General features: G+C 43.2%; 1 pseudogene; it reads left to right on the plus strand.

Annotated features, from left to right (window-relative positions):
• Positions 1-251: 251 nt before the first annotated feature.
• Positions 252-368, plus strand: LOC136642431 (5S ribosomal RNA; annotated as a pseudogene).
• The last annotated feature ends 19,384 nt before the right edge of the window (positions 369-19,752 follow it).

A 19,752-nucleotide genomic window follows, 5' to 3' on the forward strand; every position in this document is an offset into this window, starting at 1 on the left:
TGGCGCACCAGCTTACTGCTGGCGTGCCACATCACAGACATGTCATAAAGCACATTTGAGATGGTTTGTGCCAGCTGAGTGCTGGAGCTGGCCCAGCATGACCCCGCACTGGACCAGAGCTAGTGTGAGGCCAGCAGTCTGCCACTTGGTGCTTGCCCAGACCACTGGGTGGCAGAGAGATGGTTGGGGCATGGTGGGAGGTGGGGAGGAGGTGTTCCAGGGTGGGGGGAGGTGGGGGAGAGTGGGAAGAGGGCAGCAACTGTTACCCTGCACATGCCCGATCTCGTCTGATCTCGGAAGCTAAGCAGGGTCAGGCCTGGTTAGTTCTTGGATGGGAGACCGCCTGGGAATAGCAGGTGCTGTAGGCTTATACCATAGTCTTTCAAGACTGAAGGTTGCCAACCAGGTGGTTGTGGTAGGGGAGGGAGTGGAGCGTGAGTGGGTAGGACTGGCAGAGCTCAGCACCACCAGATCCTGACCCCCATGACGGGCTGCACAGCCTGACATGGGATTCCTTGATTCTGCACCGGCTCAAAAGCTGCCGCAGAATCAGGTTGCCCCATTGCGGGACTACTTCCCTTACCCAGAGGAAGGGGGCAATAGTCCCCTTCTTCCAAGTAGCCAGCAGTGGCTGCCCAGAGTGCGCTGGTTACTATGTCAGCCATTTTTGGCACCACGGCAGCCCCACGCTCCAGGCAGCTCAGGATTGGGATGCCTGACAGCAAAAAAAGGTTAATAGAAACTAATAAGAAAAAGACAAAAATAAGATTTTGTGGACCCAGTTCAGCAACTCTGACTATGGAAGTGCTCAGTGGCATAGCTAAGGAGGTGTAGGGGGTAGCAGTTGCACCGGGCATCAAGCTTTAGGGGGGCAACAAGCTGAGCTTGACACTAGTGACCAAAATTGTGAAAATCTTGTTATGTATGAATAATACCATCATGTTATATATCATTGGAAAGGTAATTTAATGCAGAATGCAATGAAACAAACGGCACTGGAATATCTCTTTTCTGTCAAAAGCTATGGCCAATTAACCAGAAAATGAAAACGCAACTGACTTGTGGAACAAAAAGTGGATTTGCTTAACTCCAAATTGACCTATGAGACTGTTTGTTCTGAGTGCCAATGAGATGTTATTAGGATTCCACATGGAACCAATAACTTTTTATTTATGTACTTTATTAAATTTGATTTTGTCATGCGGGGGGGGGGGCTCCAAAATCTTCTTTGACACATAGTTGCAGATAGATGCCTTCGCTATGCCACTAACTGGGGGGAGGCAGCAGAGCAAGTGGGTGCTGAGCTGCTGTGGGGAGGAGGTGGGTCCTCCCAATTTTCACTTTTTAAAAAGCCTGGGTGTGATATCGCTTCCGGTTGAGCTTGGCACCAGGCTACATGATCATTAGCTACACCACTGGAAGGGCTTCCTTGTAGCCCCTATGAGTCAGTAAATGTTCTCTACACATCAAGTGAGAAAACCATCATGTGTCCATTAAGTATCTTCTGCCTGATCAGAAGCTTCTGCACACATGGAATGCAATAAGCACATTAGTGGCATCACTTGGCTTATGGTGGCATAAGACTGAGAGTGCAATCCTATCCTGCACTGGAACAGGCAAGCCAGTAGGCTTGCGCTGTTTCCAGCGCAGGGTAGTTGCCACAAGCAGCTCAGCCAGAGACAAAAGGAAACATTTCCCCTTACCTCTGGGTAAGGGCCACTGGCACCTATGGGTCTCCTCTGACTTGCGCCACCCCTTGAGGTGGCGCAAGTCAGAGGAGAGCAGAGCAGAGCGACTTGGAGCCCGCTGCCCACCCTCTCCCACCCAGGAACACCTCCCCACCTCCCCCCTGCCTACCTTTTGTCCTTGCATCAGCACTTCCAAGCTGAGGCAAGGCACTGGGAGGAGCCGGCGCGGAGGCTTCTGTCAGCCTCCGCAGGCCGGCGCTACTCAGAACACCAGCCTGGCTTCCTCCTTACGGCACATTTGCAAACCTCCTGGGCTAGCGCAAGGAACTTGTGCCAGCCCAAGTCAAGGGCAGGATTGTGCCCTGAGACACTCAACATGAGAAGCTGCCATACTGCTAACCCAATCCTAAGCTGCCTGGCTCCCAGAGGAGCAGCAGCATCATTCATATATATGTATGAATGGGAAGATACTTTTATTTAAAGGCTACAGAAACATAAAGTATAAAGTGTAAAACCTAAGGCATCATTATCTCTGAAAGGCTTAGATACCCAAGTAATATTGGCAATGTAAGCTTCCCTCCTTAACACATACCCCCATAATTGTAGTAATTATAATATCCGGTAACATGAAACCAGTACTTTAAAGCAGTTGAGTGCAGTGTAAATTACAGCCTCTGCTACACAAATACTTTGTACTGAAATGTTTATCATGACCCTGATGAAACAGCTTCCATTTATGAACACTTGCTATTGGGACTTTCTCCCAACCCTCTGACATCTGATAACATGACTTCAAAACAAGTCGTGAAAATGTTGGGCAATTATGGAATCCTCTGTTTGAGTCCATGTGTGTGGTCTCTTTCTGGAGGCAAGTCAGTGCCCACACGTGAGGATGTTAAAGAGTTTCCATGTAGGTTATCAGTGTGAGATGTCTGTTTTTGTGACATACAGCCCCAGGGGAGCCCTTCTCTGGGCTACGGAACAGAATTGATGGTTGTGAACTAAAGAGTCTAATCTTGCACACGGTTGCCATGCCTAAAAGTCCAACAGAAGTCACAGGAGTTTGGGTAACTATGGGTGGAATTATGGCCTAGAAGCCCAAAATATTCATTGTTAACATGGTACTTTAATTAATGGATTAATTGGAGATTTAGGAAGCCATTTGTTATTACCAAACGTCATTAGAATGGCTTGTGTGTGTGTGTGTGTGTGTGTGTGTGTGTGTGTGTGTGTGTGTGTGTGTTTTAATTACTTAAATTGAATAATTCAAGATATAAACCTTTCTGCAAAGATGAACTCAAAAACTGCAACCTAGGCACAAACAAAATGACACAAAGTGGTGAGCAGCAAGTATGAGAACAATACATAAAGGGCCTGGGCTGCTTTCACAAGTGTCACTAAGAATGTCATAGTTAAACCTATATTAAAAATTGTGCATACATGCACATACACACACATATGTAACACTACTACTATATGTAACAATACACTACATATGTACATATGTAACATTTAATGATGTTCTTAAATGTGTTCCAGCATTTTTTGGTTGGGTAGCTCCATCTTCCTTGTGTATGGCTATGTTAAACACATTTCTGATCAGTGGAACAGTAGTGGCTCTTGACAGGCACCCAGAAGGATGCCTAAGGGGCTTGACAATTGACAGAAGCTCTCCAAAGAAGATAGAGCTTAGGGACAGACCAACTGGCCCCAATGATAGGCCAATAGCAATATTAGATAAAGTGTAATTTCCATCATGTAAGGTCAATGCCCTCAGCATTCAAGAGAAACATCATAGAGGCATGAAGAATGGCAGTCGTGCAGGTCACTATTTCCCATAAATTTCTTATGGCAAAGCACGTTTGGTGTAGCAAATGGAGAACATGTGAAGGGCAATCCCAATGAAAATTACAGGTCCAGCCTATTTATACACGGATTTGACTCAACACAAATGGCCACTGCAAATGAGAAGGAATGTGCTGATCCCTGGAGAAGGGGAAAAATGCACCCCTTTAAAATCAGTTTAAAAAACTGAGCAGTCCTTTAACAGTAGCCTCCTTAATGAGAGAGAGAGGGCAACTGGCTGACAATCCATCAATCCTCCTCTCTCCAGGCGATCCCTCCCTTCCCCCTGAGTGAAAGAAAGGTGATCACTTTGCATTGGTGAAGGAAGGGGCTGAGTGAAGCAGACGACTGATTGATTGATTGTCTTCTTAATGACTCTATCTTACATTGCAAAGGTCAGCAAGGCTGTTTTTAAATCACCAGAGCAAAGAAACTGTTTTTTAAATTGATTTGCTATACTGCGTTTTTTGCCATCCGCCTGAGTGCTTGGAACCCATGCGAATAATGAGGCTCAACCTGTACTAGTAAGGATCTGAGAACATGCCTGCTTTCATCTGAAGATGTACCAAAACATGGGCATTATAATGTAGACTATGATCAGAGTACTTAAACCCATTGATTTCTGTGGCTAACTCTGAGCTGATCTATAACTCTGTTTGTTTTTACTTCATCTAAAAATACATTATTCAGCATTATTTGTTAGAGTTGTTTATATGGCCTTGATGATTAGGGTTAAGCTGATCCCAAGGTTCTTGCTTGTTTTTAGCATTTTGTATTTGGTTTTGGATTGAAGGATGGATTAAAGGATGTGGCTTTTCCCAAGTTTTCAGGATACAGTGGACAAAATGAATCTCATTTAAAGATTTTGCCAAAAAAATCCAATGGGAAATTCTTTGTGTACTAGCTTACTTGAAAGAAAAGGGAGCTATGCAAGAACATCTATGTTGCCTTGGGCTCTTTCCATCTGTTTCAGTGGGTGGCTTGTGCAGTAATGCATTTTATATCTCAAATAATTATCCTTACTTTGTTTAAGTATTCAACTTGCATTTTAACATGCACTTATGATTCTCAGACTTGGCCACTTGCATTTTCTACTCTAGTTTCAGCTGGGAGCAGCCCCAGGAGTGGATGAAATATGTGTAAAGACATAAAACATCATTCAGTGTCCCAGATTGTATATGTTTTAAAATGGCAAGTGAGAAAAATACGCCAGACGAGATGCTCTGGCCAGCAGAAACCACAGAAGACTGGATTCCAATGGCTCACACTTGAATGTTTTACACTTACAGTAAATGTCAGTGAAAGGTTGTTTGAGCAAGGGTGTCACAGCTCAAATTAGAGGTGACTTACAGGGCTGATTCTCGGCCCCAGCTTCATCTGAGACATTTTGATTTTTCTGACTGTTTCAGTTTAGAAATGAAAAACTACTACATTTGAATAATTTGCAAAGGAGAGGACTGCTCTAAGACAACATTCTGCACCAGCTTGTTTTCATCCTATTAGCCCAGCTTAACACTCTTTGTTCACAATAAACACACTTAAACTTCTATTGTCTTATAATGGAGAATACTTTTTTTCCTTAATATTGATGCAAAATGCCAAAACCATCAGCTGTTTTGTCAAAAGGCTAGCACTCTCTCCCCCTGCCATTTTGTAGTTGACAAGGTGACAGATAAATAATTTTTCTGAATAATTTAAACCTCCCCCCAAGCCTATTGGCTGTATCCAGAGAAAGTTAGTCATCACTTACCGTGCAATCCTATGTCTGAGTTAGATAAACTCAGAAGTCCCACTGAAGAAGTTCAATGGGGCTTACTCTTAGGAAAGTGTGCATTGTATTATACACAAACAGCCTTATTCTCCCTTCCCTGACCTGATCTGCCCAACCCCGTTCCTGTCAGTGCCCCATCCCGCCTCCCCTGCCACCTTACCTCCATTGGCCATTCTGGAGCATACAGGAAAGCTCCATCCTTCCCACTGGTGCTCCAGAGTTAGCACTGACTGCCTTACAGCAGTTGGCACCAGCATAACACACGTTCCGCTGCCCCCCAGCCACATTAGGATTGGGGCATAAGTCCCATTGTAATTAACGGGACTTAAACTGGTGATCACTAACTTGTCTCATCGATACCAATATTGCTTAGTCATGACTCACTTTATTTGGATACAGTCCTACGTCTCTAAAGGCTATCTACGTTTTGTTCCACAGCAACAGTTTCATACTCAGGTCTGCTTTTTCCACACTATTGCTGCATAACAGCCGTTATAAATGTTTCCTAGCCAGAAGATACAATTATAATGAAATCTCACATTTCTGATGAGGAAAAAATAAAGAACTCAGACATGTTCTAAATATCCTTGTGGGGAGAGTGGTTGCCATATATCCGGCATGATGCCCTTTTTATCATTTGTAGCAAGCATAGGATTTCATTTTCTCAGCCTGGAATTCCTCTCAAGCACCAGATTCATGTACAAAATTAAAGCTTGAAAAAAAATGTATTAAAGTATATTAAGTTTCTTATTGCTGTTTGTTTTAGCAAAATCCACACTCAAGTTTACCTCGACTTGCTTGTTCCAGCTCATAAATCTGTGAGGCTGAAGGTGCCAAATCAAACACTGCTTTGGGAATGAGAATGTTCTTACTATATCTCTTATCCAAGAGCTTCTAGCAACAACAACAAAAAATAAGTTCTAATCCGTTAAACATCTCCATGTGGTGTGGTAGTAAGATGGAAAGGAATGAAGATGACCATGGCCACTGTAGAGTGGGTCATTCTGTACACAGTGTGATGTGTGGATGGCATGCTCCTCCTTTGAAGCAAAAGGGAAAACTCTCACTGGTGACAGAGGAAGCTTCATACACAGGGCCAGTCCAAGACCTCCTGATGCTTGCATGGTGCCCTGGGGTACTAATCACCATCACTTCCCTTTACCAAGTAATGCACCAGCCACCACCACTTCTCCCATTTCTCAGACTCAAAATGGAAAAGGGAAACAGAGTGGAAGAGGAAGTATGGAGGCTCTACACTTCCTCTTCTGTTCTTCCTTTTTGAATCCAGTGAGCACCATCAGCGGGTACCTGAGGCAAGTGCCTCCGGAACTCATGGATGAGCTAGTTCTATCCATATGCATACTTGAAATTACCACACACATGCACAGTACAGCACTGGTCCGGGGTTCATGTTCTGAAGAGAGATCAGGTCAAAATGATAGCTAGAACATATATGTAGATTGAAGGTGGACAATAAGACCAATAGATGATGTTTGGACTTCAATGTCATGACAGAAGAATATACATAATAATGTACAGGTAGCTCTCAATTAACACACTCTTAATTTGTACATTTTTGAAACAGCATGATTTTCAAATTAATACAGGAAGTCTAATTTAAGCTGGCAATTTTTGAAATAATGCATGCAATTAGCTGCTAAGTAGTTGCCAGCGAGCAACCCCATTAGAAATTGGCAGGTTCCTGTTAGGGGTGGGAGTCTCCTCGAAAGCCAGAAAGAGGTGAGACACCCTTCTGCCAGAAGCCAAAATGAGACAAAGCAAATGCGCTCGCAAAAGTTGTCAATTACCTCTTTCTCAGTTTCCTTATCAACTGCTTTGTTTTCTTCATTGATTTCTCAGCCATTGACATCACTAGCCACTCCCACTTCCAGAAGACACACTTAGTAGCAGCCAGTTGTCAACATGTGTGCTCACTGTCTTTGTCCCCAACCCATACCAATTATAGTACACACACACGCACGCATATGTATATATATGTAAATACCTGTATTATTATTATTACATATATATGTAGAGCAGTTACATATAGTAGAGCAGTTTATGTATATAAACTACATATATATAGAAACTGCTCTCTCTCTGTCTCTCTCTCTCTGTCTCTCTCTCTCTCTCTCTCTCTCTCTTTATGTATGTATGTATGTATGTTCAGAAATGTCAACCACATACCCTGCTCCAGCTCAGCCCACCCCACCCCACCCCATTAGCTTTCATATTAATATTATAGGACTAGTAAACCAATTGTGAAAGCTCTCCTTACCTTCAGACAGGAGCTGACTGGTTTTCACCCAAGTAAACTAACCTGTTTTTCCATTGCTAAATCTGACTTGATCTAATTTTGTATAAGGTATAAATATTGTCAATCAGCTCTTAAAATAGCAGATTCATACAGTTAATTCCAGGTTTTAGGGGGTGGCAATGCAGAACTATAGTGTTTCATTGCTTTATAGTGTGGCTTTACTTTCAAGGCCTCGCTCTATCTCAAATTTATGTTCCTTGTCATCTTCACTAAGACTGTAAGAATGTTCATATTTTACAGATGAGAAAACAGATATATGGAAATCAAATGCCTTGCCTGAGACCACATATGATATCTCCATCAGAGCTAAGCAGAAGCAACTTTCAGCCCTGTGCATATGTTACAAAATGGTCACAATCATCCCTTCTGAATATTTAGGTTATTGTTAAGGGGAATGCTAATAAAAAGCTATGTGAATAGGCAGTAACATCCAGAAACCCCCATTTCTGTCAGCTTCCAAGATTACAGCCACTGGGTGTAAAATATAGAAGACCACAATCTTGTTAACACATCATTGATCATCAACAGCATCAGTGCAGCAACATACTATTTTATTTTTATTTTAGACTTTAATTAATTTTATGCCCCAGGCCTATACCCTACCGATGCAGCTGCACCAAAAAGGTGCATCCAGTGGTGGTGGGGTGATCTGAAGGCAAATGGGAGATAAGTATAAAACATTTATGCTTACTTCCAAGTAAGCCATGGGGCCACCTATGGGTCTCCTTGGACATACACTACCGCTTTTTGAAATGGTGGGCAGCTTTGAAATGGAGGGGATAGGATCCAATGAGCTCGATTGCTGCCAGATCCACCCCCACCCCTTCCAACTGTTGGTTCCTCCTATCACCCTGCCCAGGTACTCCCCCTCGTTCCCCCTCCCCACCCATAGCCCATGCCCACGGTTGATTTACTGGGTCCAGCAGATGTGAGACACTCCATCCCTGAAGCTGTAGCACTGCCGTCTTTTGCAGCAGTGCTAACGAATCAGCCACCAATGGCCATTTTATGACAGCAGAAATAACTTCTGCTGTCATAACTTGCATACTGGACTATAACCAATAGTTATTCTTGATCTGCAGCTGGTAAATTTCTGAATCTAGTCCACATCTTAATATTTATGACAGAATGAAAACGGTTCTGTTTCAGAACAAATTATAACATTGTCAGCAATACCTATCTATATAGCTAACAGTATAGCAGCATGATGTAATCGTATGCTTCTAATAAAGTTGAATTCCTTACTGATCTTTAATCCATTACTCTCTTACCCTGAACACCATTTTCAGTATCTCTTTGATATGAGATTTCACCATGTTAGGAACTAGCAATGTTCAACACATCGCCACATTGTAACTCAGTATATCCCAAAGTGGGTTGAGCACTAGCTGGTAGGGAGATGTGTTGAAGAATTCCTATGGCTTGTTCACCACCTGGCAAAGTCAACTTATGCTGAACTGACCACATCAAAAATCAGTGAGGCTACAATCCTATCCACACTTTCCTGGGAGTAAGCCCCATTGACTATAATAGGACTTACTTTTGAGTAGACATGCATAGGATTGGGCTCTAAAAAATTTGCAAACTGTTCAAATGTTGAATGCACATCATATGCCTTGCCCACCAGTGACTTTTATTTTGTATGAAACCATTCAAAAGGCAGTGTGAAAATCTCAACATTTATATACGCTAGTCTAGACCTCTAAGAAGAAAAGAAAAAAGCTGAACTGTGTTGACTTCACCAATTGCCCTACATCTTCATAGCTGCTTGAAAATTATAGCAAAGAAAAACATTTCTGAAGTGTTTTCTCTGATCTTTGAACTCATGTTCAACTGATTAAGTGTTGTTTGATTTACAAGGAAATGATCGATGCAGGGTTGTTTGTGTCTGAGATGCTTTTCAGCAAAGTCAAGCTATGACTGGTTCACTAAAACACAGTGGAATCATAAGGAATCCTTTGCAATGCAGGCCTTGATTCTGAAAGTCACTAGCCATGTTACTCTGACTATACATTCTTCCTGGTATGGCTCTTAGCACATCTGCTTTTACTTCTATTGGTCTGGAAGCTTGAAGATCTTGCGGAGGTGTTCTTATTGATGTTCACCAAGCCCATTATGTGGAGGAAGGCAGGGGAGGAGAATGGGGGGAGGAAGGGGAGGAACGTGGAGGAGACTGGGGTGGGGTTGGGGACAGATTGAAGCTGGGAATGGGACTGTATTGGTGGCAGCAGTGCCAATGATATCCTACTCCCATTCCCAGCCTTGATCTGCCTTCCTGGATGCACTTCTACTTGCACCAGTTATATAGCTGATGAGGGCTCACTGCCAGGCAAGGGAACAAATGTGTCCCCAAGAGGTGAACTTTAGGACTCCCCCTCCCCCAGCATGCATCATATAGTCCAGTTGGGCAGCTGTATTGGCAGAGAGGCGTTTTGCAATAGGATTGGGCTGTTAATAGATCAGTATTTATTTGTTTTTAGAGGAAGCTTTGCATAAAAAGTACTGAATTCGTGTTACATTCAGAATAGTATTAAACTACATTGATATATCACTCTATAAATAAAGATTTTCATATCTGGGACCCACTTTTAGCCCTACAGCATGACCCACTATTCATTTTTTACCATATACACCCACCTTTCTCTCCCACTAACCACTGATGTGATGGTATCACCAGTGTGACTAACTGCTGGTCAGGATGTAACCTAGATGCAGGTCCCCAACCTACCAGTTGAAGATTCACACTGTAATGGAGCAAAAGATGGTAGTGATTTATTTTTTTATTTTTTTATTTTTATTTTTGCAGATTTTATTTTTTCCCCCAAGAAGAAAAAGTGCAGAAAGCAGTTTGGTGTTTTTATTCCAAGGATGCATTTTTAGAAATTATATTTCTAAATTATAATTGCTTTGCAAATGTACTAAATAGGTGATATAGGTGGTATCGTGTTAGCAGATGCAGTCACATTCATTACCCATGCACACCCTAGTCCAGCCCATTATTTATATATTTTCATTTTTTTTGCAGATCTCCCAGTTTGTTTTTGCAGATGGGGAGGTTTTTGTTTTTGTTTTTTACAAAAATGAGAAGTGCAGAAAGTGGTTTTATGTGTTTTTATTCCATTATCATAAAAATAAAAAAAAACACCTCTAGATATAGGTCGCTTTAGACACTACGTTCCAGACTAGAGGAAGGCAGATAATGAGTGCCTTGTACATCTACTTTTTGCACTTCTTGTGTATGTCCAACAAAGGATGTTAAGCATTTTCCCCATGCTGAGATGTGTTGGCACTAGATACAAAGACAAAGCACTGTGGGGGAGATTTATAACTTGTCGTTAGTCTTGGATCCTCATTCCAGAGCAAACCCTCAGCTCAGAGAGGCTGGTCTGTTTGTTATGTAGACCCCCCTCCTAAGGGAGCTCTCTGGGTGGTTCTGTTATGCTGCCTGCCCTTTCTTCCCTTTCTGCAGTTAAAGGTGATTATTAGCTCTATCACTGTGTGTGATATAAGGGGATTTGATCTAATTTCGAGAAATTTCTGCAATGTCTCAGTTGTCGTGTTCTTGCTACCTGCACTGTAATGACTTGTGTGCGATGAAGAAGGCTTCCTATATCTGGTTGGCTGTGTGTTGTGAATGTGGATGGTATTACGGAGGCATCTTGCTGTGTGTATATTAACTCAGTCCATGCCCAGGTGCTAAGAGGTGCATCTAGGTAAGGGAACATTTGTTCCCTTGCTGGTCTGTAATCCTTCAACACCTGAATTGGTCTACTTGGTGCAAATCTAAGTGGACACAGGAAGGTAGATTGAAGCTGGGAATGGGGATAGGATATTGATATTGATGGCACTGCTGTCATTGATACCACTCGCTTTCCTGGCCTTGATCTTCATCCACCCTGGCTTGTTCTGCCCACCCACACGTTCCCTCCACCTCCATACTAACTTACTGGTACTGGGGCTTGTGGGAGGCTGCTGGAGTGCTGCCACAGCTGCTTGCTGCTTGTGGCAGTTGCCTGGCTGCTCAAAATGGCATGTTGCCATTTGTAATAGCCATAAAGCACCCCTGCACCATCAGAATATGGGTTCTGGCAGCGCAGCATGCCCATAAGATCATGCCAAAAGATCAGGACAGAAGATTTTAAAACAGGAATGTATCTCTGTTGATGATGATGATGATGATGATGATGATGATACTGTCATAATATACTGTAGAAATAGTGAGAGCATTAATAGATATTAGAACTGCACAGAGCATGGGTTTTAGTGGGAACACTGTTTTTTAAACTGCAAACTGCTGAAGATTACCCACTATTTCAATAGTGTTTAAGGTAGAACTAACATGAGCAAGAACAGATGTATTTATTTCCTGATAAACCCACGTTTCTGTTACTGATGACGGGGAGGGGGGAATTGGCTGTTCTAGCCTTCTGTGACCTAAACAAAGATAAGCAAAATCGATAGTTGATTTACTGTAGGAAACTTACCACCATGTGTTTAACAGAAATGCCATTTGTTGGACTGCTCTAAAAGTGATAAATTGCAGTCAACAAACACAAAAAGCTTAGTATTTCATAGCTGATAACTGAAAGAAAAAACACTTCTTTCTGTTCTTCCAGGCTTCTCTCTTTTACTTTTAATGAAAGGCAAGAAAAACATGGTGCTAGTGGAGGGGTAGGAATTTGCCAGATAGATCTACAGGCAAGAGTAAGCTGCTTAACTCTTCCAATTCTCCTTAGCAAATGCTCTCCTTTTTGCTTTACTGTTTTCCTCCCTGGATGACTGCAGTATCAAATGTTGACTTGCATGTGTGAATAAACCATCACAGATTTATTCAGAAGGAAAGGCAGGATATAAGTCATTAAAATGAATGAATGAATGAATGAATGAATAGTGCCACATGTCATTATCAGCCACATACCATACCATATCGTTCAATACCATTATCTCTCAGTCTAACCTACCTCACAGGGTTGCTGTGAGGACAAGAAGGGGGAAGGAATTATGTACATCACCCTGAGCTCCTTATAGGAAAAATATTTTAAGTAAATATATTGTTTCAATTAAATAAATATCTCAAATACAATACTTCCACAATTACATCGGTTCACACATTCATCTGACAGTGATCAAATGATTTTTAAAAAGTGTTGTGATATACATGCATGTGTCAGCTAGCCCTGATCCCTAACTGAGCACTTTTCCATGCGATCCAACATCCTGTTGCAATGCTGACACAAAATAAACTACTGGAATCTGAAATGGTCCCACCTTCTTTTGATGTTTCCCAGACACAGGAAGCTGGAAATTGGGCAATAATTGATGAGGCTATTTGCTTTAAGTGCAGGTTCCAAAACTTTTGATGGACCACAAAGTCATAATAATGTGTGTGGTTACCAAGACTTACGTTTGGATCTTTTTAAACTCAGGGTTTACAGAGTGCCACAAAGCATGAACTGACTCTATAAAATGATATTGGCTGAGCTATAAAGCCCACAGGAGCTTACATGGAACCAATTGTCACAAAATCTTTGTTCCATGCAACAAAAATGTCAATGAAATATTCTCAGCCTCAAAGCAAAACAAAAATGTCTATATAGAGGAAACAGTCAGTTTAACTTCAGGACTTAATAAAAGTTGGGGGTATAATAAAATGCTTCTGAAATAATTGCCACTCTTGAATCGGAAAATTGTGGGCTTCAATGGTTTGCAAACTTGGTATTAATATTTTTGCACAGCTCTCATTAGAATTTCCACATCCAGAGGAAGCTAGGCCATTGTATTGTGCTATTTTTTTTTTCATATTAACCACTATAGTGGCTGAACACAGATGTGTGACAAGCGGAATAAAATATCTGAATGAAAAAACTTTTAATGAATATTTATGAAAATAATTTTTTTTAATCTCAAAGCAAAAAGAAGCCATTGACTACTAGGATCCCTTTTAATTTCCTAGAATCCCTCAATGAAAAAATTGTGACACCTGGTTTATACCAGTGTTTCATTGTTTTGTGTTGTTTTGAATAAGGGTTGGGCCATCCATGAGGCCAACTGAGGCAGCTGCCTCAGGCAGCAGATTGGGGATGTGTGACCATTTCCATCTGCCCACTCACTTCCACTGATCCTACTACTACTCCCTGGATTGGAAGAGGAATACAGAGAGGACGGAAATGAAGTGTGGAGGAGAGGAGACCGGTGGGATAGAGTGTCTCTTCCACACTTCCCTTTCACACTCTTCTTCTTATCCAGCCCAGGGAGTGGAAGGAGCAGGGGCTGGCACATCATCCGGTATCAGAGGGAAGCATTCGAAATGCTGCCTCAGGCATCGGGAGGCCTTGGACCAGCCCTGTGTTGAGCTGACAGTGTATTTGACATGACATATCTTATCAATAAGCATATCCAAACTTCTTGTGTTCATATATTATCTGCTTTGTTTTCAGCTTATCTTGTTACCTGTTTGAGCATTTAAAAATTTTAATAAATAAAACATAAAAATTAAAAATTAAAAAAAAACTTATCAGGCCTAGAGAGAGATGCGTACACATTCACACTCTTAACAATCTTAACATGATTTCTCAAAAGAAGCTGCAAAATTGATTGAGGGAAAGGGAAAAATAACATGAATCCTTTTCTATATTAAACCTTAGAAACAGGCAAACATTTTGTGGTATAACCTACTGCAAACTTGACTGAGATGATTCAGAGATAATTGCCGTTATCCACTTTCTCTTTCCATCCACAAATCTGACATCAGCCCTAAACGCAGAGGCCTAGAGACCAATTAATGTTCCTAAGACATCCACACTTTTGCTGTATCTTCTGACTAAAGGTACCTCATAAAAAGGATTTTTTTCATTTTTATGTCAGCACTGTAGTGAGGTCTATATTCCATGTTTCTAGTTCTCAGGACTCAAGCTATCATTTAGTACACATTAATGAGAGCATGCTAATGGTCGTGGGGAAGGTGGTTTTGCAAGTAAAAATAAAGCTTCATAATAGCTTTTGGTGTGTTTGTAAGCAGCTTGCAACTAGAAAGGTCACACAAGAAGTTTATTTTAAAAGATATCTTTCACCTAGTCTGGCATGAGTGTTCTGGCAGCGCTACGTGCTTTCAGGCTGTCACAAAAAGCAGCACACCAAAGTACATGAGCTGGCCACCGCCACAAGTGACAAGTAGCCAGCTCCAGCGACCTCTGGATGCCTTCCAGTCTCAGTAAGCAGACATAGTGGGACGAAGGAGGATAAGAACTGGGAAGGGGACGAGTTCAGCAGCAGCGGCTTCCGCCATATCCAAATCTCCTTCCTGTGCTTGATTGGCTTTCACAGCTCTACGCAGACTTGCACCAGTAATATTGCAAGCTTCAGTTTTCGAATACTTAATAAGTTTACCATTAATTATGCTTTTCATAAATTTACTCAGAACAGATATTAATCTGAGAATCTCCCTGGGATCTTTTTCTTAAATATCAATGTTACATTGGCTACGTTCCAGGCTTCCAGCACAAGCGCTGATATATTTTACAGTAGGTTCTGGGCACCACATGATTTAAGGCCCAATCCTATCCCTTGCACACAATTTGGGATGCTACTGTTCCCTACAGGGGTGGAATGGGAGTTCCGCCACTGTACATGACCCATAGGATCATGGGTCGCACGGGCTTACCACTGGCGTGCACTGTCACAAACATGCCATAAGGCACATTTGCGGGTCCTAGTGCTGGGCAAGTACTGGTGGTAGCCCAGTGTCAGCCAGCAATGGGCTTGCACCAGGCTGGTGCCTGAGCTCAGCCACTTGGCAGTCACACGGACCGCCGAGCAGCAGAGAGGTAAGTGGAGGCTTGGGGGAGGCGGGGCAGAGTGCATCTAGAAATCTAGAAATGTTATCACTTTGTCATGGACTTGTGCAGGTAACTCTTCCAGTTAAGAAATTCTTCCTTGTGTCTAGCCTAAATCTACTTCTCTGTAGTTTCAACCCACTGGTCCAGAAGGACCTATGGCAATCCTATCAAGGGCCTATGGCAGCAGATTTTGTAGTCCACTGTTGTAGACCATGTTGCAGTGATGTGAAAGTCGTGCTATTGTCACATGCTTTGGAGCTGTCAGCACATAGAGCTGGCAACTCCACACGCATGCCAGAACCACTTACACACACTGCCAGTGCCAAAAAGGGCGTGGTTTGTGGGAGGATTGGGGCAGAGATCACACTGGACAAGGTGCATGTTGAGGATAGGCTGGGAGCAGATCTCAGTGGCAGCAGAAGTGCTGTTATCCTATGCCCAGCCTGGGCACCACACGCCCCCTTGGACCTACTTGGATTTACGCCAGCATAAAGGCTGGTGTAGATCCAAGTAGGCCATTTCCAAAAATGATACCTTGGAGGCTTTTGCCTTCAACATCCTATGTAGCAACCTAAATTTGGTTTCCAGGACTGCCTACTACATTTCCCAACTTATTTGGTGACAACATGCATGACAGCTGCCTTCTCCCCAGCCCTATCTACCAACCTATCTAGATGATATATGATGTCTGCAACATTCCCTGACAGCAGTAGACCTATCCGTCCAGGAGCCCCTGCCAACCCAGCTGCTTCCCTAAGCAGTCAGGTAGGTGAGCACGAAGAGGAAGTAGCAGCAACAGTAGCAGCAGTGGGGCATGTGTGCACAAATGCATGTGGGAGGTTTTGTTTGTTTATTTATTAAGGGGGAACTGCGTAACTAGCAGGGGCAGATCAGGCAGCAGATCTGCCAGGGCTGCTTCTAGGAGGATAGAAGCAATCCAGAGATTTCTCTGAGTTTCTACAATTTTAGGATTAACAGTGTCTACAATTTTAGGATTAACAGTGTCTGCCTCCATGTTTGTTCTGCACACCCTGGTACCTGTTCTATATTTGTACATTGACAGATAATTACAAAGGTACCTTAAGAGAAATATTGAGCATGCCAGGGACAATACACGGTTTTCCCCTCCTAGTCCTAGAGAGTATAATCTGTCTGCGAAGGGTACAGTAACCTTGTTCAAACAGAGCAGTTGTTGGTCTGATCGATGCCTGGAAGAGAGACTACCAAGCAACCCGATGCATTGTCCTGAGGTCTACAGTAGAAAGTGAGGATATAACAGCCAATCCGAACCTGTGCTTGGACAGGCAGGCCAGTTGGCCCGCACTGTATCCCACACAAGTTTGAAGGTAGAGGGAGTGCAACTCAGAGTAAGGGGATTTATGTTCCCTTACCCTGAGTAATGCCTCAGCTACTTCAATGGGGGTACTCGGATCTACACTAGCTAAATCACTGGCGCAGATCTGAGCAACTCAGTGTAATACCAGGCTGCTTGGGAGGAGGGTTAGGATCTGGTCTAAGTACCGGAGGCCAGTCCTACTCCCCTCCTGGGCCAGGTCCCCAACTCTCCCTGAACCCTCCATTGGCTGCCCCAAACTGGCTCATCCTTACCTGCTTGGGCCAGCATGGAGGCTGGATGTGGCTTCCACTGGCCAGTGTGCATCCTCGGGCCAGCCCAACTGACTCTCCTGCAGGCACAAGCATGCCTTACGGCACATTTGCAACACTCCCAGGCCAGAGCACGGGGCTTCCACCAGCCCAATGTAAGGTTGGGATTGAGCTCTAAATGTAAAGTAAGGAAATAGTGACATATGTTTCTTCTCAGTTTGACAAGAAAGCATGAAGAAAAGAATGTTCCAGTTCCTTCTCTGGGTTGTCCATAGGGAACCGGGAAGTGTCCACGACCTGAAAAGAAAAATCATGAAACCTCGTTCAAAGGTGCAAACAGAATGAGAACATCTTAGATCACCTTCTTTCTGCCTTCCTTTTGGACAAATTATCATCTCTCTCACCTAATTTTTCCTGCTGCAGTCACACTTTGAGATCTTCTGTGGCTTTTGTTACTCCAAGGCATGAATGTGCTGCTATCACATTGCTAGCTGTTTACGTGATGTCTTCCCTTTCTGAATAACTGGCGTGTGTGTCTGATGATTTAACCCCCATCTCAGGTGACAGAAAATTGTCTGTTTGGATATCATTGTGCTGATTTTGCCTTTTTTATTGTTATTATGTCAGCGCTTCTCTTCACACGCCTGCCTTCAGCAATGTTCTGTGTGTTCTCTATCTGCTCCAACTTGCAACACTCATGTAACAGCTATAAATAGGCTTCCTTGCCAACATTTTGAAATAATGATAGAAGTGGGCTGGGTCCTAACTTCCTCTCAATGGGCTTATTAATTGTGTGGAGAGATTGTTACCAATATTTGTATGAAAAGCTCATATTTCAGACATACCTAAAGCGCTATTCTTGCTGTTGGGTGCCAAAGGATCCGTCTTTCATCTCTGTCACCAATGTCCACAGACAATTCACACAGGCTTTGTGCACACTCTTGTCATATGATGTTCATAATTAGATTTTGTATCTGGTGCAGCGTCAGTGTCTTCCAAGACTTTCAGCCTCTTGGAATTTCTATTCATTTGTTCATAAAGCCTCCTTTGGTGAAATCATTATGTGATGCTGTCAATAATATAATCCATGTTTTATGAGGTTGCAGGGCTGTGGGACATGTTTGTTTTTGTTTTGTGTCTCCATTTGTTTTTGGAGCTGAGAGCCTTGTTTGTGTTGGCATTTGAGAGGCAGCGTGGTGTAATGGTTAAAGTCCCAGACAAGATTCTGGGAGTCCCACGTTCAGTTTCCTATTCATCTATGAAGCTCCCTGTTTGATCTTGGGCAAATCTTACCTCATAGGATTATTGTGAAGGACAAAAGCGAGAGAACAACGTGCACTGCACTGTGCTCGTTAGAACAGTGTTTGTCAATCAGTGGCATGGGTGCCACCAGTGGTACTTGAGGTGATGTCTGGTGGTACTTGCAGGACCTCGGGGCACTCACTGTCCGGCAGCAAGACCAGGAACGTGGCACAGCAAACAGTGGTAGGAGGCTCAGCGGGCAGAACTCCAAAGCATGCTTGTCTGTGCTTGCAAAAGCCCTCTCATCCATCCTGGCCTCTTGCTGATGTTTGTTGCACTGCATCTGGCCTCCCAGCCCAGAAGTAGCTGTGATGATGTCATCACCAATTACTTCTGGTGGTACTTCGAATAGGTGGATGATGTGAAGTGGTACAGCAGAGGACAAACGTTGAGAAACACTGCCTAAATGCGGGATATGAGCATAGTATATATATGCTCGTTATAGGGTTATATGCGCGATATAGGGTCTGAGGGTTCCATTCCTGAACTCCGGTGGATACCAAATTCCACATGATATCAAATCACATGAATTTCAGGGTCCACTGATCTCCAAACATTACTGGAGCCTTGCTCTGGTTGCGTCTATGCGCAGCTTCCACAGGCCTCAGAATGACCTCTGGAAGTCCTAGAGGGGTGCTTCTGGTTTTTGGCTGAAAACCAAAAGTGCCCTTCTAGGACCTCTGGAGGCTTCTCTGAGACCCCCAAAAGGAAGGCGACTTCCGGTTTTGCCTTCTGACGCTTTCAGGGGGCCTTTCTGAGGTCTGTGGAGGCTGCTGCACGGGCCTCAGAAAGACCCCCAGAAGCATTGGAAGACCCCTGAAAGTGTCAGAAATTTTCGCAGTGCCCAGTGTGGCTCAATGAGGGTCCAGAGGACCCACACTGAGCCAAATCCACAGATCAAAAATCTGTGGATAAGTAGGCTCAGCCTGTAATCCTAACCACCTTTCCAGCACCAATGCAGCCACAATGCTGCCCTGAAGTATGGGAACAAACATCCCAGTCCAAACATCTGGTGGGCTATGACGCCACTATATAATAACAAGCGTCTTCTTTCTTAATCCTTAGCTGGCGCTTGGGGAGTAGGTTGTCCTCTCAGCCAATATGCTTGGGTGCAGCTGGGATCCATGTGTCCTTCATGACACACTTTCACTCTTGGTGATTGTTGGCAATAGTTCTAGCCTCTTCAATGGTCAATAATAATTACAATATTGACAATAATAATGATAATAAATGTTAGTGTTCATAAGGAACAGCGTAGCACCTGCTGGCTTTCTTTTGGCAGCTGCCATGTTTTTTTTCCTGAAATGTTCAGACACTGTGTAGGTCCAAGGAACTGTGGGGAAAAATCATGGCTGCAAATAGTGGCAGCAGTCATGCTTTTGTGCCAGA

Source organism: Tiliqua scincoides, chromosome 2, assembly GCF_035046505.1.
Source record: "Tiliqua scincoides isolate rTilSci1 chromosome 2, rTilSci1.hap2, whole genome shotgun sequence".
Lineage (NCBI taxonomy): Eukaryota > Metazoa > Chordata > Lepidosauria > Squamata > Scincidae > Tiliqua > Tiliqua scincoides.